Raw genomic sequence first — 22,643 nt, 5'->3', positions numbered from 1 at the left:
TTAGATGGTCTCTTGAGACTTCAAAAGTACAGCTGGAAGCAATGTTCTATGAAGCATGGAGGTTTGCCCTACGCCAAACTGTGAGTGTTGGGACCAGCAGCAGCATCTGTGCAGCACAGAGAGCAAAGCAGGAAAGATCAACTATTGCATTCCAGAACAGCACAACTTCTCTCTGCCACCAGGTAGGTGTACGTTCCCTGCAGCAACACGCATGCCAGAGGGACACCATCAACAGCTCAGGCACCGGGCACTGATTCAAGACTGCATACTGACCACTGACACCTAATGTGACATATGCATGTCTTCGGCAGGTGTGCGTCCAAACTGCGGCAAACAATCACAGAACTGCTTTCTCACCCCACCCCCCCAAAAAATAAATGAAACCCCATGTCTTGGGGCTTTCTGACTTGTATAAAGTTGCACGAATAAAGCAAAAAAGCAAAAGGCAAAGCAGCCAAGCCATCAATCTCTTCCAGCTCCCAAGTTATAAAGCAGTCCCCATGACAAACCATGTTCCAGTTTCTCATTGCCAGTTCCTAATTTCTTGTTAACATGATGCAACTTCTCTTTTTTTTCTTTCCCCCTAAGGGTAAAATTGTGCATATGTCTGAGAGCATGCAACTGCCATTGAAAAGCAGCTCTATATTCAGAGGCATAAGGCCAGCCTCTGTGCCTTACGAAGCAGTCCCTCTGTAGCAAAGGGGCTGCCAGTGCACCCGTGGAAATATTCAGCGTGTACAGATTCCTTATCAAAGACTGGTTGGTTTCTTAACCTCTGCCCTTCACATACAGCATGACTGCCTGTATAATTATCAGAACTTTGACTGAGTGGTTGATGACAGTGTTTCTTTCAGGTCATTTCACGTCATTTCAAGTGATGCCCCTACATGAAATATCAAACTGATTTTTTGCACGTGTTGACAAGTTCACTCTCTTATTTCTGAGTAAAACCCTGCAAGTGCTATGCCATTCCTTCTTCCACCTCTATTTCAGTTCTTCAGAAACACACACACATGAAATATGGGAAAAAAACAACTCCAATGTCAACAATTACAATGTTTATACAGAAATTCTAGATACTTTTGAATACTTGACAGAAGCTACAGAATTCTGGTTTCATTCCCAGATAATTAAACAGGAAGAAGGGCTGAGGGCATCAGACATGAGAATATCTTAAGTGAGGATCCCAGCCAGCACATGTTGCAGAGCTACACTTGCAAGACAGGCATCAATTACACATTCTGGTGAAGTACTCTACAAGTGCAGCATTTTAAGGCTGTTCATGAGTTTCTAATAGCCTCTGTCAATTCAAATAAAATGTGTTCAAACACTCAGATGCCATAACCAAAACCAAGTGGATCATAAATCTGAAGGTCTTCTGAATTGGTGAGACTAAGTCAAGCTTCTACTTTTTACGTTGTCTTGGATGTGTAAATCAAAATCCAGGCAGCAAAACTTACTTTTAATTGGTGTGGGTGGTAGATGAGCTCGCTCCTTTTCAGTCTGTCTTCTGTTTTTAATTGGGTAGAAAACTATTGTAAATATTTTCTTCTTTCACACTGCTCCTTCCCAAGCTTTTCTGTAAACAAGTGAGGTATTGTTTAGCTGCTATACACTACATCCCACACACCCCAAACCAAAACAGAGAAAAAGTACACATTCAAATAGCTACAGATCACTTGGGATTCTAAGGGTTTTTTTAAAGCACCCCATAGAGCGACTTGCATACTTCCACATAAACTGGTTAGTGCAAGATATAGTATCTTTTTACCTTTGCTTTTCATTATCAGCTTAAGAAGAGAAGAGCAGACTTGGAAACTTCAGCAAATGAACCTAAAAAGATTCGCTTAGCAGCCTCTAAGTCTGGTCAACAGCTCTGTGCTGTTCAAGGCACAAGTACAAGTGCATCACTGTTCTCTCATTTAAATGTGGAATAATTCTAGGATTCACGGCAATGCCAGCTTAAACTTAGCTCTAAAGAAACCCTTTGTTTTCAAACAAATCGGTGCTTCGTTTTAGATAATTCTATAAAGAATCCTATTCATCCACCACGTAACTTATTCGTTAACATGAAAAGAGCACCAAGAAGGCAGTCGACCTCCAAAAAATTCTGAAGAAAAGTGAAGTAAAAGCAAATCTATTTAGCGCATGCCTTTGGAGTTACATGTAATATGTGTGTACACATGCACAAGATATAAAACATCATCAGAAGCAGCACCATTTGTTCTCAGTACAAACACTTTATACTAAGAGGTTTGACAATTTATGAGCACATCAGGCACGCTCTCCTGACAGAGCCATGTAATTGCTCATTTTCTCTGTCACTGATCCAAGTATCACATGATTTTTCAAGGGATGCTACTAAGGGTCAGCTCTGTGGTCTCCTTGTAGAGAAACCCCATATGTTTCCAATAAGGGCTCTGAACACAGAAGGATAGAAAAGAGTTGTTAGACCCAGGGATTCCAAGGCAAACAGAAAACATTTAAAATACAATCAAGGCACACTGCTACTACTTTGTGGCAAGGAAGCACAGGTCCTTGCTGTGCTTCTCTTCGGGCACTGGACGGCCTGGGTGTTTTTGCCTGGTAGCTCTTATTTCTGAGCTACTCTGAAACTTCTCCATTTAGAAGCTTTCAGTACCTATCCAAACATCTAGACTTAATGCATCTTCCTTTTGCAAGGTATGGTTAAAGCCCATCTAAAAGCCTTTTTTTTTTTTTTAAATTACCTCAAATTCCTATTCTATATTCCTTCAAATTTTAAAGCAAAACACATAAACTGGAAATTCCAGAGCACTTAAGTCAAGTACTTATTTTCTGAATGCTCAAGTCCTTTATTTATCGAACTTAGTATGAAACATTTAAGGGCATGACAGTGATCCCAGTTCATAAGAACCTAACACTAAGGTGCCACTAAAAAAGTCTCAACTATGACTATCGTGGTCTAAATACACAGTCGTCCTCTTACACTACTGCAGCCTCTGTACATCAGCATTTAAACATGTATGTGCAACATTCCTGCACTTAAGCAGAAACTATACAGGGAATGGAAGATCAAGGATGGTCAATGGCTGCAGCGCCTGCCGTAGGGGTTTTAACCTCAGACTTCATGGGATCCAATGGCAGCCTCTGCTGGAGAATGTTACCAAGAAGTCAGGCTTTTTGCTGTGGGGTCTGTTTCTGGAGGTTTTCAAAATCCAGCCAGCCAGGAACCCCGCGAAAATCCAGCCAAAATCCAGCCAGGAACCCCGAGCCAGTTGCCTGAACTCGGTGCTGACTCTGTTTTCAGTAGGTAGTTGCACTTGACACGTCCCAGGGTTCCTTCTGACCCAAGTAACTGCATGATCTAACACACGTAGCCCTAAGTAGCACTTCCCCTTCAGCACATCTTCCTGTTGGAATTCAGAAATGTCGCTCTAGCACAACAGCTCACAGCAAAGCTCCCAAGTCTCCCAAACACAGCTTCTCATTCAAATTATCATTTCAGCCGATGTTCACAATGCCAAGCTGCCAAGCTGGAAAGGTAGCTTCATGAAAATAAGAACTGTGCCCAACTGGTGTCTTGTTTTAGCAGAAAACAGAGAAGGTACAACACCTAAAATGCTGGCACACAGTTTGCTTAGATTTAGATAACAGATTTTGCATCCTACATAATATAGATAAATACTTGCAAGTTACTTCAATTCTACAGTAGATCGGTGCTGAGATATGAGGTGTAACAGTCATATTTGCAAGGACACTACAAATCCATTCTGATGTACCTACAGTGTTACCAACACTGAATCCAGAACCAAAGGCAAAGCATTCCTTAGTCTGAAGCCTGTTATAAAGTATTTTGCATTTAAAAACACCGTGAAGCAGTTATGCATCCTCGGTTTTTCACTACAGTAAACAAGAGATGGAGGAGTACCACTGAAGGAGAAATGATCCTAAGAGCCAGAAGAGCAGGCAGCAGTAAAGCAGCTGGCAGTGCTTGTTTCTAGCTGAGACCTCTCTCCTTTTAAGCAGCACATCATGGAGTGTTAGAAGCCAATATCCTTCTGATTTACTTTTCTCCAAGAGAAATATAATGGTCTATAAAGTTAAACAACTCTTACAGTGGCAATATTTTGCTATAGGATCTGGCAAGGCAGTTAGTACTAGCAGGTTGCCAGTCATCCTCACAGTTTCAAATGAGACTGCCAACAATAAGACATGGTGTCTCTTTGAATAAAGGAGCTTTGAAATAAATGTAGACACCAATCTTTCTTGTGCACACCTCCCCCAGCAGCCAGGTGCTTTCCTTCTCTAAATCAAAGAAATACAGTGCTAGCAAAACAAAGCATCTGAAGTATCACAGAATGAGGAATTTACCTCTCCTTGTCAGATGACAAGAAGGATCTGGTAGTGCTTGTTGACAGCCAGCAGAACATAAGCCAGAAGTGCGGCGAGGTGGCCAAGAAGGCCAATGGCATCCTGGCTTGTACCAGAAATAGCACAGCCTGCAGGAGCAAGGAACTGATCATCCCTCTGTACTCAACATTGGTGAGGCCACACTTTGAGTATTGTGTTCAGTTTTGAGTCCCTCACTACAAGAAAGACATTGAGGCTCTGGAGTGCGTTCAGAGAAGGGCAATGAACTTTTGGGGGTCTGGAGTACAAGTCTGAGGTTGTGGCGAGGTGGGGGTCAGCCTCTTCTCCCACATAACAGCTAAATGATGAGAGGGAATGGCCTTAAGTTGCACCAGGGAAGGTTCAGGTCGGATATCAGGAAAAATGTCTTCTTTATAAAAGTGGCGAGGCATTGGAACAGGCTGCCCAGAGAGGTGGTGGAGTCACTGTCCCTGGAGGTGATCAAGGTGATCACATGTAGATGTGGCACTGAGGGATGCGGTTAGTGGCATGGTGGGGATGGGCTGACAGTTGGACTAGATGACCTTAGAGGTCTCTTAATGATTCTATGGTTTTTGCCTTAAAGACTGAAGTGAAAAGACCATGTGAAGATATAACCTTATATCTTTGTGTTTCTCCCTTTGCTAAAGAATGCAGAAGATGACTTTCAACACAGTTACAGGTCAGACTGTAGCCACACCAATCTGTGGATGAGGTCAGTATGACAGAACTAAATCCCTGCCTAAGAGGTGACAGACTAGCCCTCACCCTACAAAGCTACACCACTGCCATCATACCAAGTGCTGCAAGAGCTGGGTTCCTGCTGGTTCTCCTCTCTTCAGGCTGTGGTAGCTTGTAGCACCTTCCATGCGATGGCCCAGGCTAACCACTGCAGCAGCAATTTGCACCCCACTCAGCTCCTTCAGTCCAAGCAACAACTGTGGAGGTGGGGGAGATGTGGGTTTGAACCTCTTGGGCACAGGGAGCAGGATCCCAGGCTCTGATCACCAGAACTACCATCCCTCCAGCCACCTACGGAAAGGCCGTGTTTAAAAAAAAACAACACAAAACAACACCTAAAAAACTGATCCTATCAGTGTGTTTACAGCACACTTCCTAGGTGTCCCAGTTTCTTATCTCCTCAGAGCTTTGATGCTCAACCACAGCAGCTCCAGATAAAGCAATTAAGAACTTCCTGCTCAAGAAGGAAGATGCACTACACCTCAGACACTTTCGGAGCTGGGCAGACACTGTTATGCAGCTTGGAAGACTTTGTTTGAGATAGTGTGTTTGAGAAACTGGAATGCAAGGACTCAGTGAAACTCAGTGAAGATGTCTTAAAGCATTCTTGCAGTGTTCTCCAAGTCCTTCACTTCTACTTTGGAAAGCATGTTTGCTTCACAGGTTATATTAGCAGATGGATACTGCTTAAGCTTGAACAAAACGAAACTTCAATATAAACATGTGAAGTGCTAACTTCAAATAAAAACAACATATTGCTTTACTACAGCTCAGTCTGCAGAAGCACGTAGATTACTTATGCTGTTATCTAGATCTTTGGTCTATAAAAAATAAAATCATAGCAGTTTACGTCTTTAGTGGCTTATGAGTGTACAAAAATGAAGTCACAAAGCCAGCCAACAGTGACTTTGCATTTGGGAGGTGCCCTCTGCTTAAAAATAATACTTTTTTAAAACTAGACAGCCAAAAATAAATATTCATTTACAGCTACAATATACGTAAACCGATCTTGCTTTACATGCAGAAATGCTGGGCATCTCTGTACGAAACGCCTCGTACCCATGGGACAAAAATGCCCTACTGCTTGCATGTAAGTGCTGAAACTGAAACCTTGTGGAAAATGATCTGGGATAGAGGCAGGGCAACCCAAGAAAGTGCTGCTGTATGGATGTGGCTGGAGGATCAGAGCTTATTAGAAGATTATCCTCTGTGCATAGGATGAAAAAGAAGATTTGACATGCACTCTTATATAGTGATGATTAACCTGAGCCTGCAATTAGCATGCATGACATTATGAAATGACAGACTATTTGCATCATAAATCCCAGATCCCAGAGAGAAAAGAGTTGCTATACACCTATTTTAATTTGCCAATACCTGTGACATTCTATCTAATACACTTTATTTTTAGAATTGAGTATATGCTGTGGAAACTTCTTGTTGCTGGGTCAAGTCAGCTTTGGAGGCTGGCAGCCAATCCAGCTGCTTAGATTGAAAGAATTCTGAATATTAAAAACCAGCAATCACAGTTTTAAACATACACCATTACAGCAGAATTATCCACCTACTCATGGATTGACTTGAAATAACTCCAAAAATGAACAGACGAGTACTTTTACTGGGAATTCTAAAGTAAAGCTTTAACTACTAGCTGCCTGCATGTTATTTCATATGCAGATCACAGCAGAACGGGCCAGAAACTGCCCAACTCGTGTCCCTGGTGGCTCCTCTGCTCCATGAGCATCCAGCCCGAGATCATCCAAATGCATCCAAATGCATCCAAATGCAGGTGGGCAATAACGAAAAGCACCAATTCCTATCTGCTGCTGACCACTGAAGTAAGAACAAATCCAGCACTTTACAAGCTCTGCACTAATCTGGTTATGCTGTATGTACCAGTCCTGACAGTTCTCATTCTCTTCAGTCACAGAATGATTTGAGTTGGAAGGGACCTCAAAGCACACCCATCCCAACCCCTGCTGTGGGCAGGGCGGCCACCCACCAGCTCAGTGCGCAGGGCCCCATCCAGCCTGGCCCTGAGAGCCTCCAGGGATGGGGCAGAACAGCTTCACTGGGCAGCTGTGCCAGCGCCTCACTTCTTAAGGAATGTTTAATGCTCTTTTACGATAGTAGTACTGATTTTAACAGATAAATCTGAAAGACACTTAAACAGAAGGGCTGTCAGCACCTACTTTGAGTGCCCAATCCACACTGAAACGCTATTTCAGCACTCAGAGCGCACACTGAAGAGGCTGCAGCGCTCAGCGGAGCGGAACACGCAGCCAGGTATCTCGGTTTGGCAGCCTCTGCCCCCTCCCCAAATCCTCCCTCACCTCCATTCCGCAATCGCTCCCGCGGAGTTACAGCAGTGGAGCTGCAGGCCACGATGTCAACCGTGGCCGGGACCAGCGTACACGGGGCTCCCTGCCGAGCCCGGCCAGCGCGGGAGGCGCAACGCGGAGCACGGCGCAGAACGTGCAGGAACACCGCCCGCTGAGGGCACTGCCGTTGGGGCAGCGCGCTGCCTCCCGCTCGCCAGTATCAGCTCCGCGCTTCGGGGCTCGGCTCGCTTCCTCCCCGCTGACCTCGCAAGCGCCGCGCAGGCAGGAGCGCAGATCTTGCGTATCCCCGGGCTGCACCAAACGCCCGCGCCGAAGGAAGGACGAGCGGCGGACCTCCCCGCGCCGCCGGCCGTGCTCCCCGCCCAGCCCGTACCTACCTCCGCCCGCTCGGCTCGCTCTTTCCCGCCTCGACGCGCCGCCGGCGGAGCGGCCCCACGGCCACGCGCGGCCGCCCCCGTTTGGGGCGGGCGGTGCCGCTGCCGCCCCGCCACGCCGCGGGGTCAGATCGGGACGCGCGGCTCAGCGGCCCCTGGCGGCCGCGGCCTGAGGGAGCGGCGGGGCGGCCCTCTCCGCAGGCGCCGCCCGGAAGCGCCGCGGTCTCAGGAGGCGTCGGCAGGTGGACGGTGCCCTTCGGTGGTCTTTGACAGCCCTTGCGACGCAAACCGTTGTGCGGTTCTGTTATACCGAGCCCGAATGGCCCGGCCTGCCGCTCTCAGCAGGAAGCGTTTGAAGTATCTCCTCCACAGCCTCCTGGCGACGTTTTGCTTTTTTATTTCCTTCGGTAGTCGCTCTCCGTGCTCATTTCTCACGGCAGGATGTGGTAAGCTTAGGGCTACCTGTTTGCCTGAAGCAACGCCGGTTGCTTCTACTCAGGGTGCCGTTGGTGTGCTTCCTGCCGCGCTTTCCGCCCCGCACATTTCCACAGGATGCCCCCCAGAATGTCCCGCCCTGCCCAGGCAGCTGCAGGTAGCTGTGCTGAGATGTGGCAGTGGGCTCCAGGCGTTCGCTGCGAGGGGGCAGGAAGAAAGCAGGCTGTAGTTTGTGAAAACTGGGCAGAGAGCCGTCTGATGCTCTGCTGTGGTTAATCTGATGTTACCGCTACGTAGGTCACTCCAAAAGTGATGCCTTCTATGTATTTCCATCGAGATGACAATAGATACAGAATCACAGAGTTGCAGGGGTTGGAAGGGACCTCAGGAGATCATTGAGTCCAACCCCCCTGCTAAACTGGGTACCCTACAATGGGTCATACAGGTAAGCATCCAGAGGGGATACAAAGAGCACTATAACACTATTTGATAGAGCAAATTCTCAACTATAATGAAGGAGAGCCTGCATGTGGTGCTCATAAAAATCAACACCAGCGAGCTGACACACTGTCACCGTCACCACTGCTGAAATACCACCCCCTGCCGCACTGTGCTCACATCCACTCTTCGGACTCCATAAACGTTCAGCAAGCATGTCAATGGGTGCCATTTTTTCTGCATGGAAGAATTCAGTCTGACCTTTTGCTTCATATGCACTTCCATGTCAGATATTGTTTTGTCACGCTGCCCTTCTGTTGCCATCTGTGACATGGCAACAACATGTAATGGAGTATCTGTGGAAAAGTTCAACCTTGCTGCCATACCACCAGCATCTGCCTCTGATTTTGTTGGCCAACATAAAATAGCACTCGCTGCTTTTAGAGCAACCCTCATATCTTACAATAACCATCACCTTACAGTATATTCTGGAAAGTCTCTTCCTTCCCCTCTACCAGGTGAGCAAAGGAATAAGGCAAAAATATGCAGCCAAACAACATACATGTGATGAAACAGCAGAACCAAGGTTCCAAGCTGGTATGATTTCATGCAAGCTTCCTTTTGCTCTCTTAGTTTAAGAATTTTTCTGACATGTTTTTTAGGAATGCTGCTTTAGCCCATCATCCTGCCTAGTCCTGTGATACAGCTATAATTTACTTCTGATCTTTGTTCTTTAGCCTACCACCACTTGCTGGAATCATAACCTCAAGCTGATTCAACAATTCCTGTTGGGTTGAACATTTCTCTTTCTGACTGATAGCTTCTTTAAAACTGTGTGATAATCCAAAGTATCACAAACATGAAAAGCTGCCAGATTATTTAGTTCCTTTTTCATAGAAAGCTGAAGTACATATAATCTTGGTTGTAACCTTCTGCTTCTGGTAAGTCTTGTATATATGCAGTAGCACCTTCACGTGAGCGTCCTTTGGGTGTCCTTGATCCATCTTCCACACGTTTGCAGTATGGACCCAGCTTCCACTTCTAACTGTTTATAGTGCAGCTGTACACAAAACTTTTTTCAGTATTTTTTCAAAGAGGCAAATCCTTGGTCTGCCTAGGAAGAAGTTCCCAGCACAGACCACTGCCTGCAGCTGTGGCCTTGGCCATGCCATGGCACTGCTCTGGATATGTATGAATTCATTCTCATTTCTGAGCTGCAGTTCTCTGCATTGCTTCCCTGCACAGCCCCAGCACGAGGCCCAGCTGCCAGTGAGAAAGTTAGCTGCTTCCCCTCACTATGAGCGATTTTCATGTAAAGCAAAATCCTCTTAAAAATAAAAGAACAAATACAACAATTACTTGCCTTTAGAGTCAATGTTTTTCTCATTGTAATTGAGCTGTAAGAACTGTGTGTTTTCCTTTTGCTCTGGTATTCCCCTGTGAGGACATAAGTACACACTCAAGGTTCCTAATTCCACTCCATCTGTAATAGGAAGCACTGAGACTCAAAAACCTTTAAAGGGTGAGGCTCAGTCCTTGCTGCTGCCGCAGCTGTTCTGTCCTCTGTTTGCTCTGTCATTTGTTTTCTTGCACAAATCCTTGCAGATGGGTTGCTTTGTTTAACTACACACAGGTCAATGTCTGAACAGCTCACCTAGAAGCACAGCCAGACTGAAAGAGAAAACAAGGAAAAGTCAGGTGATGATGACATGCTGCTTTAATGCAGAACAACATCAGCAGTCTGGTACACAGACTGAGGACCGACCCTTTGTATTTGTAGAGATGATGTGTTCTCCACCTATCTATGAGGTACCAAACCACCAAGATGGGGAAAATATCCCTTGTGAGGTCACCATCGCTTCTGCCTGCTTTCTGTCCCTGATTTCATTCTTTGTCACCTCATCTATTTGCATATCACCACCTTTCTTCCCTCTGCTCCTCTTTCCCCATAGCAACTCTGCCTCCATACATCCTACTTCACTCCTACACCAAGAAGCTGTGCAGCAGTGCAGGCTGAACTTTAGAAGAAAACACTGCAAAGACAAAGGAGTTGTTAGCTGGTGTAGACTTGCAGTGAACTTTCTAGCAAAAGCTGGGAGAAGAACAGACAGAAACCAGGGACAAATGGAATAAAAGAAAATAAGGTTTTACATTAGGGAGCAGAAAGCAAGTTACAAGAGGTGAACTTCCTCCGCCAAGGACTGTCTGTTCAGTAGACCAGATGATACACACTGGGGCTGGTTCGACCCCCCTTAACCACACACAAGCAAGATTATGCTGAGTACATCAAGGAATTAAATCAGCAATTACATTTCATAAGAAAAGCTCACTGTGACATGGCATTTGCTTGCACTAAAGCTCGGCTCGGTTCACAATGAGGTTCCTGTCTCAGGCTCACAAATTCCCTTTTTTTTTTTTTTTTTTTTCAGAGCTGTGCACCTGAAGGAATGGTAAAATTTGTCTTCAGGCAGCTAGCTAATTATTAATATTTCTTATGACGTTGGCATTTTACAAAGTAAAGATACTGAACTCGCTTTCCTTAGGAAAGGTAAACATGGGCATTTTAATGTGCATATTGCATAAAATGGAGCATTTAGATGCTCTATTGAACTCCCAGAACCTTGTTGACGGATCTCACCTTGGGATCCTTGTCTAACTCCACTGTGTTTTCAAGAGAAAATCCTTTCCAAAGACCACCATCAGACTCTCATGCCAACACCCAAAGCAGCACATGTAGAGAAGAGCAGATGTTGCCTTTCTCATAGCCACTGCTCTAATCTGGTTAAATTTTGCAGAATTTGAATCTCCCACAGAGGGATATTGAGGTGGGCTTCTCAGTCTCCCAAGTGTAGAAACAGATATATTTCCAAGTCTTGGTGGTTGTTAAAAAATTGAGTTAATTTACCAAAGTTGCAACTTAAGAAATCATCTCACTTAGGAAACAAATTTATTAAATAAAGCAGAGCTTTTGCTGTTGTTCTTCTCCCTGTTCATTTTCTGCGGTTGTCGTTTTGGGGAACAAGAAAGTCCCTGTGTCAGATGTTTCCCATGACTTACCAGGAAGTACCAAGGATGAGGCAATAGTCTTTCCAGAAATACATCTCAAAACACATCACAAGTTATTGGAGGTGATGTTCTTAAGATTGGAATTAGTGTATAAAAGTCTTTAAAAGTAGAGAATAAGAGTTTTGAGTTGGCAAGTGTAGAAGACTATATGGAATCAAAGTGGAGGTAATTAATAGATTTTATATGCAAAAAATCTTCTTGGTGTGTGCATAAAGCAGAAGAACTGTTGCTTAATACTCATTCTTCATCAACACAGACAGTCTTGTTCAGCCCCAGCAGGAAGAACAGAGTGGGTACCCAGAGTCCTGACTGTGTTATGCATGGATGTGTCCTGGACAAAGCGTATTTCGAACACCAGCAGCTGCCCAGATCTGAGGTAGTGGCTTTGCTGGTGGGAACCACTGGGAGTTTAGGAGAAATCTTTCTGCACACATGCTGGGAGACAGCTGCTATTGGATGTGCTTGGAGTCTTACAAAGTGACCGAGGCACAATATTAAGGGTAGGGATTAAGTCAACTTAAAAGTAATGTTAAGCCAATGTTAAAAATACCATTCAGTACTTCAGATTATTATCAGAGAGTATCTTTCTAAAGGGTTATTTGGGGAAACTGTCCATGGGCTCTCTTATGTCAAGACTTGAAAGGCAGGGTTTGGGGCACACTTACATATCCTCCCTCTATTTGCTTCTCCATCTTACTTGGACAGCTGCAGTAAAAACGCCTGCAAAAAGGAGAGGGGATGGCAGGGGTTCACAACAAGCTGCTTTGGCTGTGTTCCTGTACCAGAGTGCCCACTTGCATCTCCTTCATTCACTCCTACCCCATTGCTTCTCTGTGTGTGAGACTGAGACTTGATACTTTCCATCATGCTTTTCCTTCATGGATATTAATGCACCAGAGAGCCAGGGAAGAGCTTTAAGGGCTGAATGTGGAATAACACTCTTGGGATGGGTAGCTGGCTTCAATCCAAATATTCTTTGATCTGCAAGTTGTTACAAAACCAGCTGAAACTCTCAGCTCTGCTGACCCACATACAAGATATGCTCTCAGCTGCTTTTTCTCAGATTCTCAATTTTTTCAACCAGTTCCTGCTAGTTCACATGCTTCTTGAAATGAGGCACCAACGCACACTGCTCTTGCTGCAAGTGCCTCTGTGTTATGTTATCTCACCTGCAACACTTTTGTATTAATTCTTCAAAAGACTTTGTTTTTCTGTAACGATATGACAGGACTGACTCACGATCAGTGCATGATTCACTGCATACCCTGATTCTTTCTGTAAAATGGTTCTGTTAAATGTATTCTCTTACCTTGTGATTGTAGGACTAAAGCATTGTATCTGCTGATTTCTAGACTTGCTTATTTCACAGCTTGTCAAGTTCATTATGAACTACAAATTTCTCCCTCAAAGTGCCTGCAACAGCTTAGTATGTCCCCAAGTTTAATAAATATAACCTTGCACGTAGCTGATGAGCAGACTGAGGACAGATGCCTGCATAACCTCATTTTGTAGGCTTTTGCAGTTTGGTGCTGACCAGCTGCTCCGCATGGTTACATAAGCGTGCTATAACCGCAGCTTTCCGAGCCAGGACAGCAGCGTCCGATCTGTGTGTTGTTCACTAGCTTGATTATGTGAGAGGGTGCCAGAACTCGTGAATGTCCAGATAAAATAGCTATCACTTCTTTTCATGTATGTGAACCATACATGAAAATATATGAGCCAAATTGAGACAGAAGTAATTCCTTATAGGATGTCTTACTTCTGTATCAACGGTGTATCTCCCAAACTTTCTACCTTTTAGCCAGCTTTCTCCCATTGCACTCATTTACCAGAAGGTATCTTTTAATGTGTGTAACGAATTTGCTGGTAATGAAGGACCTTAGTACAATTTTATTTGAAATCCTCCCCTTAAAATTACAGCTACCGAGCCTTCCTTACTCAGCTATCTATGGCAGTCAGATCACAGTGAGACCTTTGCTTTGCTTTCTCTTCACTCCTGCTTTGTTGCTTTTGTTTGAGCAGATTCCTGCTGGGTTCTGGACCTCAGAGCAGGCACTCATGTTCTCAGAGTGCAATATTCTTCAAGAAGTAACAGGATCAGTGTGTGCCTTGCGCACTACTCTACCCCATCTGCTGTGTGAATGAGCCCAAGTGTGAAACCAAAGCTTCACTTGCAGTGTGTCTTGCTCATTGGCTCAGTTGTCTGCAATCATCTGGGATGTTCAGCACTCAGATTCTCTGTTTTTCTTTATTGGAGTAGTGTGATAAAAGGCAACAGGGTGACACTGCAGTTGTACCCTAATGCATCATCTGCTCAGCGGCACTTTTGGCATCAGAGGGCTCCTTAGTGAGCTGCTGCTGACACCTACTGCCAGAACCAGCCCAGCAAAGCAACACAAGAGAGTTTCGGCCCTGTCCCACTTGGTTAATAGCCTGTGGTTTTGGCTTCAGGCTGTCAGCGTTGTGCTTAAAGGCATAAATACCATCCATAATTTTATGGAAATAATAATAATACAGATTACAAATTACAAAATCTTTGGGGCTAAATTGTATTTTGTTTCTATTTTTCTGGTAGAATTAGAGAAGGAAAAGAATTAATTGAAAATCACTACACATTTGTTCCTCCATGATGCAAGCAAATGATTTTATTGCCTGGAGTAGATCAATTCTCCATCCTGATGGCTGATGATGGGGTCCATCTAAGTCACTGTGGGAAAAGAATTGTAACCCAGGAGTTGTCTGGGCTTACTGACAGGGCTTTAAGCTAGATTTCAAGTGGGAAATGAGTGCTATCAAGCCTGCTCATGACAAGGTGTGGGATAACACAGCCAAGCTGGAAAGACTAGGTGATAGCCAGCTTCCAGCTCTTCAAGGAGTTAGTCAACAAAAACGGCTGGGAATCTGTCCTCAAGGACAAAGGAGTGGAGCAGAGCTGGCAGACCTTTCCTTAGTGCACAAGAAATCTTCATCCTTGGTTTTGGAAGTCAGGAAAGAAAAGCAAGAGACTGGCGTGGCTGGACAGGGCCTGCTGGTCAAACTGTATAGCAAGAAGAAAAGGCAGTAGAAACATAGGAGTACAGGGATGCTGCTGAGCTGTGTAGGGATGGAGTCAGGAAGACCAAGGCTCAACTGGAACTGGACATGTCATGGGGTGCAAAGAAGGCTTCTACATGTACATCAATCAGAAGAGTAAAGTCCAGAAAGGTGCACCCCTCCTAGTGAGCAATACAGACAGGCTGGTGACAATGGACAGAGAAGGCTGAGGTATTCGACAATTTTTTTGCCCCAGTCTTCACTAGTGACTGCTCTACACATCAAGCAGACAGTTTGGAAGGTGGGAGCTGGGGGAGCATTGCCCCTCCTGATGTAAGGGAAGATCAGGTTCATGACTGCCTGAGGAAACAGAACATCCATAAGTCTATGGGTCCTGATGAGATGTATCCCAAAGTTCTGAAGTAATTGGCTGACACAGTCATCAAGCCACCCTCAATGATATTTGAGAAGTCACAGCGGTCAGGTGAAGTTCCTGGTGACTGCAAAAAAAGCGGTGTAGAACTCACGAACCTCTTGACTTTCAATAAATCCAAGTGCAAGGTAATGCACCTGGGTTGTGGTAACCCAAACTATCAGTACAAGGTACGGGATATAAGGATGGAGCACAGCCCTGCTGAATAGGGCTTGGGTGTACTGGTGGGTGGCAAGCTGGACATGAGCCAACAATGTGCCTTCACAGCCCAGAAAACCCATTACATCCTGGGCTGCATCCAAACAAGTGTGGCCAGCAGATTGAAGAAGGTAATTATGCCCCTCTACTCTGTGCTGGTGAGGCTTCACCTGGAGTACTGCATCCAGATGTGGAGTCCTCAGTACAGGAGAGATGTGGACCTGTTGGAGCACATCCAGAGGAGGGTCACAAAAATGATCCAAGGGGTGGAACACCTCTCCTGTGTGGACAGGCTGAGAGAGCTGGGGCTGCTTGGCCTAGAGAAGAGAAGGCTCTGGAGATTTGATAGCAGCCTTTCAGTATTTAAAGGGTGCTATAAGAAGGAAGGAGGCAGAATCTTTAGCAGAGTCTGTGGTGACAGGACAAGGGGGAAAGGTTTCCAGCAGAAAAAGAAGGGAGATTTAGACTGTATGTAAGGAAGAAGTTTCTTACAATGAGGGTGGTGAGGCACTGGAACAGGTTGCCCAGAAAGCATCATGGAATCATACAATGGCTTGGGATGAAAGGGACCCCAAGGATCATCAAGTTCCAAGCCCCTGCCATGGAAAGGGCCACCAACCTCCATTAGATGAAGGCATTAGATCAAGTTGCCCAGGGCCCCATCCAATCTGGTCTTGAACACCTCCAGGGACAGAGCACCCACAGCATCTCTGGGCAGCCTTTTCCAGCACCTCACCATTCTCTGTGTGAAGAAATTCCCCCTAACATCCAAAGGTGGTGGACACTCTGTCCTTGGTGACATTCAAGGTCAGGCTGGGTGGGGATCTGAACAACCTGGTGTAGCTGTAGGTGTCCCTGTTCACTGCAAGGGAGTTGGACTAGATGATCTTTAAAAATCCCTTCTAACTCAAAAGACTCTATGATTCTGTGAATACTTCCCAAAGGCCAAAGGGCTGTTATTTTTTAATAGGCAATGCATCTTCATTCTTACTGAGAATGGCCTTACATCAGATTCAAGCAAAGTTTAACCTCAAAGCAATTCCCACTCAGTAGTACGATTATATTTCTTTGTTTTTGCAAACTTCCTTTTTCAAGAACTTTAGGCATGTAAAATGGATTAAGAATTTTTTTAGATGCCTATTTCTATCTATCACACACCTTTTATTGCCAGCTATTGCTGCTAGTGGTAAGGGTGTCTATATTCGTGAATTGCTAAAGGTAAGTGCAATAAACCAGTCCAAAGAGTACCTCTAGTTTATATTTCAGATGTAATAACATGTAGGTTAAAATCCTCAGGAGAAATCTGGGGACACAGTGGTTTCGATTCTATGTTTCCACCCAGCTCATTCCCTCCCATCATTCTATTGTTGAGTACAAGGTTCTCTTGTGTGTCTTCAAATCTGAAAAATACAAGCTCTCTGTCTCTCAAATACTTCAAAATTTAAGCACAGTCACAAGTCAGCATCAGTGCCCTGTGTGCTCTGTAAGAAGCATTTCTTGTCGGTGCCATTAATTTACATCCTTGGCTTGAGAATTCATCTGTACTGGATATGGCTGCTTGTTCATCTCTTCTAAACTGAGCAGTTGCAGAGAATTTCACTAAGGAGCAGGCACGTGATCAGGACACAGAGACTGAAGTAAACCTTTAACTGAGTCAGTGACTGCATGCTCTGTGAACATACAAATCAATACGGCAGTGAGTGTGTTAGTTGCTCAACCTATTTTATTGTGAGGCATTTATCTCTTAGTATAATGGGATTGCACCATTATAACTAATACTCTAATGCTGCCAATTTGTATTTGACAGAGCGCTATGGAAAGCAGATAAATATTCACAGTAAGTGCCATTGAGATTTCTGTGTAATCAGGTTACACATCTAAGCTAATAACACTTACATTCTCTTCTTTTTTAATGGCTGGCTGCCGTAAAGATCGATTCCTATTGATGGTTGCAGGACACTGCCAGTTCTGATGAATCAATTTTGTTAATAGTCTCCTTTAATGCTAGCAATGAGTCTCAAAGAGATAATTCAGGATAAAAAATGCAGAGCCCTAATTTTGAGAAGGAGTTTGCGTGTGAAATCAATTAAATTGGCTTGCAAGATGGGGCCTAGGAACCAGATTTTGATCCAAGAAGCAAAATAAAAACCTAAGTTAAAAAAAAAAAGAAAAGCAAATGATCAAAACAGAGCAGTCATTGAGCAGCCTGTCTTGCATGCAGAGGTTGTTCCTGCTCTGAACGGAAAGGAAAGGGAGGAGGCAGCTGGAGCCTTGCTCCAACTGGGCCAGGCTGTACCTGCACAAACACCAGCAATTTTGTCTTTGCATCAGCAAAGTCTTTAATGGGTAATTTGGGTAGCTGTAATTAGCAGTAGAATTAGAATGTCTGTCTCATACTTCCTTTTGGCATGTTGTTTTCATGCTTGTATTTTGCTAACACATACCTACCTCATTTTGAGCAGCCTAGACTTGGCTTTGTATACAGGAATGCCATGGTGTTCACAAGGTGCACCTACCAGTGCAGGAAGGCCAGAACGTGTTGCAGTGGCAGCAGCTCAAGTCGTGTCCAAGTAGAAGCACAGAAGAGTTTGTCAGTTTGGAAGCCATCAGGAGGCTGTAGAAGAGGGATCTGGAGGATGTCGTGTTGGATGAATCCAGGTCAGGCATTACCAATCCAGTCCCACACAAAAAGTCAGATGCTGTTTCTAAACTTCATCAGCTTGCCACTGATTACCCCAAACCTTGATGAAGACTGACCTGAAGCTGCTCATTGGTGATTCCTACCCTTCTGGAGTGCTGTGCTTGGCTGCACCTTGCAGACAAAGACGTGGGCCTGCGCTGTGGCACACTTCTGGCAGGCTGCAGTGAACTTGGCTGCTTATGCTCTGGCTGTTGGTGTTAACCTGCCACAAGCAATTGCAGCAAAGTACAAGTAGTCCAGGCTTGGGATGTAGAATTGGCTTAAAGAGATTTTTTAAAGATAAAAATTAGGGGTTTGGGGCTGCTCCATGTGGTGAGGCACCACCAGACTGTTAGCTGTTCTCTATCCATAACACAGGGTATGGAGAGCACTCAGTTTTGTACACAGTTGTGGCTGATGGCTGATGACAATTTTCACTTCTTGACAAAACAGAGCATCTTCTATTTCATCATCATCCTCAACACATCGCCCAAAACTTTTATTTATATTTAGCTAGAAACCCCTTCACAGGACACTTCTGCCGTTGCTCTTCTAAAGAAAAAGCAATGAAACAGAAACAAGAAACAAGTCCCTCTGGGAAGTAATTGCTTCCCTCTAGGGATAAGACCTTCCTGAGGGAGTAGGATGAGGAAGAGAGAGAACAGCCTGGATGAAGATCATATTTAACATTTAGAAATTACATTCTCAACCTGAAGTGGTTGCCTGGATATTGTTGCTGGCAGTGCATCATCTGCAAAGTACCATGGGTTCAGATAAATCCTGTTGTTGAAGTAATCACTCTTCTGAGCCATTGTAAACAGATACAACTTTGTGACAATGGTGATCACCAAACATATGAAAGTAATCCTCCTCCACCTGACTGTGATGCTGCTGTTCACTTTGCCTGTGAAAACACTGTGGTTGCTGCTGTGATCTCTGATAGGACTCAGTGCTACACTTCCAAAGGATATCTAATGTGACAGACACTGTATTTCATGAGTTCTCCTCTAAAACTGCTCAAAGGTTTAGTTACTTGCATTGTATGTATTCAGTCGTACAAAACAAAACTTCCCTATCCTGTTTGCCAAATACAGCATGCACAGCTCATAAACAAATTTGTATTTAATCTGCATAAATCATTAGCTTGCCAAACCATTGTGATTATTATCAAAGATTCTGTGATGAAAATTTATAGCTGCAGAAATCAGCTGGGCAATCAATCTTGATGAAGTCAGTGTATTGCTAGAATAATTACAGACAGCATTAATCTAAAACACATTAGATAGGATCAGTCACCATAAAACCTGGATTCTTCTATTGAATAATATTTGTCTGCAAAGTTTATGCAGGGAGGAAGAAAGAGAAACACTTTTGACTTTACAGTTATAATTTTTCAAGCACTTTCATAAAAACATCTGATTAGAGAAGTAAACATCAACACTTCTGTCAGTGTTGACAATAAAAGCTAATTATTCCACTGGATTGCTACCTATTATTTAATAGCAAATACTAGTAAGCAATGACGAAGTGTCTACTTGCCATTTGTGAAGAAATGGATTGCTCCAGAGGCTGCTGATGTTATGGAAAAGCTCTTAGACATTCCCTCAAAACGTGGGCTGGGTCACAACATGACTGTCACTTTCTGACACCTGCTGGATGATCTTCATTCTCCACAGCTCCCATACAGCTTCACAGTGGACAGAAGCTTCCCTATTTGCATCTGCATTCCTGTATCTCACGAAGGGAAGGCTATGGAGTGAGTGAGCACAGACTGCTGATGCATTCCCAGGCACAAGGCACATGGCAGGATTATGCAGCTTGCGATGCTGCTACCCTACTGTCACACACATAAATAAGAGTTAGTAGCAAGAAAGAATGAAAATCTGTCTCATAAATTTTACCATCTCTTCAAGCCTGCCACAGATTTTGAAAGATCAGAAAACAGATTATACTGTGGAATATATATCTTTACACCCAAATATATATTTTCTGTGCTTGACAAATTATTGTAACTGAGAAGGAATGAACATGCTCAGCTCCACCGACTTGGCTGGAAGGTGGAAGTGCTCAGTCTGTCACAGGGCCAGGCCTGGAGACATCTTTTATCTTAAAACCTGTGACAAAGCACACAAACAGAATATTTCTGTATGCATTAATCATCTACTTATAATTTAAATGTCTGTTGCATAAATTACTTTTAATGGACTAATAAAAGCGAAACCCACTGTTTGCACTGGGAAGTGCAAGCAAAACACATTTTTATTATTTCTATGCTGTCTAATTTTAAAACAGAATAACCAAGCCCCTGGGATGTTCATCAGTTGTTCGATTTGTAGCACTGAGGTAACAGAGGAGGAAAGCAGGAGGAAAGAAACCCTAATCATTCTTGTCCTTTTATTTGTGCAGTTGGGTAGCTTTGGTACTTGGCAATGCTGTCAAGTATGGCAAACTTAGCAAGGTGCTGTCTTGTCTTCCAGAATGTCCACTTTTGTTTTCCTTTATTAAAAGATAAATCCCTTTCAGGCATGGTTATGAGAGAACTTAAAAGCCCAAAGTAACCCCTCTTGAGATCACTACATGGATGTGCTGCCAGCTGCAGTAATTAGGCTGGAAATTCTGAGCACTTTTTCCTCTGACTTTTGTCAGAAACTTTAAATAGAATAAAATAGCTCAGTTGGAAGAGATCTACAAAGAGTGAAATGGCCTGACCGTTTCAGAGCTAACCAGAAGTTAAAGCATATTATTAAGGGCATTGTTCAAATGTCTCTTCAACACTGACAAGCATGGGGTGTCAACACCTCTCTAGGAATCCTGTTCCACTGTTTGACCACCCTCAGTAAAGAAATGATTCCTAACACCCGGTTTGACATTCTTCTGGCACAGCTCTGCGCATTCCCACACTGCCATCAGTTCCCAGAAGCAGAGCCCAGCATCTCCCTCTGCTTCTCCCTTCAGGGAGAAGCAGAGAGCAGTGAGGCCTTCTCTGCTCCAGCTTGCGCAACACAGTGCCATCAGTCTCCCCTCACAGGACATGCTTTCAGCACTGTTAGCTGCTTTGTTGCCCTCCTCTGGATGCTTTCAAGGACATCTTCGTTGTACTGGAGAAACCAGAACTGCATGCAGTATTCCAGGTCAGGCCACACCGATGCTAAATAAAGCAGGACAGTCACCTCTTTCGGCTGGCTGGCTATCCTGTGCTTAATGGACCCCAAAATGTGGTTTTCCCTCACAGCTGCCAGATCATGCTGCTGGTTCACACTGAGCAGCTGTCACCAACACCCCAGGTCCCTTTCTGCTTTCTTACCAGTTGTCTCCCAGCCTGTGCACTGCCATTTCAGATGGCTACTGCAGATAAGGGCTGCACCAGTCATGCTCCCTCATTATCAGTGAGGTGACATCAGCAGTAGGGATCACTGGTGCTAATACCTCACCCTGAGGCCTCCCACGTATTGCCTGTGTGCTATCAGCAGCCAGCAGCTGAGCCACACCTCTGCTGTGTCCTCTGCTCACCCCTGGGGCAGAGCATGGCCTAGTTGTGGGGACAGCAAGCCCCACTGGGGTGAGGGAGCCCCAGCAGCTCCAGAGCAAAAAGTGTGATGAGTGCCACCCCATCAGGCCTGGCTCTGCTGCCTCATGCAACCCAGGTGCAAGGCAGTGTCTGCCTGCCATTGTTTCACAGGATTTGGCTGAGGGGACAGGCAGCTCCAGAGATGCTTTTTGGAAACCTCCTCAGCTGGAAAGCCCCTGGGACTCACCCCCTACATTGGGTTTACGTGGCAAGATTTTGGTCATGGTGGGACTGCATGGGTAGCCTCTGTGAGCAGAGCCCAGCACTGCCCCACATCAGATCACAGCCACCTCCAGCTGCTCCAGAAGGCACCTGCCACTGCCAGAGCTGAGCCGTAAGTGAAGTTGGGTGTGCTCTGGGAGAGCAGATTTAAGGAAGGGAAACACTGTTGGGCAACAGCAGCTGGGAGAAATGGGAGAGAAACAGCCCTGCAGCCATCAAGGTCAGTGCAGGAGGGCAGGAGATGGTCCAGGCATAGAACAAAAGTTCCCTGCAGCCCAGGAGAAGCCCATAGTGGAGAAGGCTGTCCCCCTGCAGCCCACGGACACGCAGAGCAGTGCTCCACTGCAAGCCATTGAAGAGCCCAGGGGGCAGCAGTAGATGCAGCCGAAGGATCCACAACCAGTGCAGAGCCTCAGCAGAAGCTGTGGGGCCTTTTGCTGCAACAGTGCATGCCTGAAGGCTGGGCCCACGGCACAAACCCATGTTGGAGAGGTGCTGGGAGAGCTGCAGTCTGTGGGAAGCCCATGGGGGAATCAGCTGGGGAAGGATGGCATCTCATGGGAAGCACCGACATGGAGCAGGGGCAGAGAGCAGCAGTGGAGGAGCGGCTGTCCCTATTTTCCTGTGCTGCTCAGAGGTAGAACAGGGTGGAAGAGAAGGAAGGTGGTTTTAGTTTGCTTTTCGTTCTCACTACTGCACTCTGTTAGTCATAGGTAATCAATTGCATTGCTCTCCTATGCCG

General features: G+C 45.0%; 1 protein-coding gene across 6 annotated transcripts in view; it reads right to left on the bottom strand.

Moving 5' to 3' along the window:
* LOC122178795 (serine/threonine-protein kinase Sgk3) overlaps nt 1-7,892 on the bottom strand; it is a 55,790-nt gene extending 47,898 nt beyond the window's left edge. For 3 of the 6 annotated variants that reach the window (XM_042869251.1, XM_042869255.1, XM_042869252.1), the window contains exons 1-2: nt 7,832-7,892; nt 1,461-1,579 (exon numbers count right to left, since the gene is read on the bottom strand). The gene's annotated coding sequence lies outside the window, so the exon portion shown is untranslated. Of the gene's footprint in view, nt 1-1,460; nt 1,580-7,445; nt 7,463-7,827 lie in introns of those variants that run through there. The other 3 variants (XM_042869253.1, XM_042869256.1, XM_042869257.1) reach the window with 3 other exon arrangements.
* Nucleotides 7,893-22,643: the final 14,751 nt, after the last annotated feature.

Source organism: Lagopus leucura, unplaced genomic scaffold (assembly GCF_019238085.1).
Source record: "Lagopus leucura isolate 7727_CA_CO unplaced genomic scaffold, USGS_WTPT01 Super-Scaffold_100002, whole genome shotgun sequence".
NCBI lineage: Eukaryota > Metazoa > Chordata > Aves > Galliformes > Phasianidae > Lagopus > Lagopus leucura.
The sequence above is the reverse complement of the archived record's forward strand: the minus strand, read 5'-3'. Positions and strand labels throughout refer to the sequence as shown.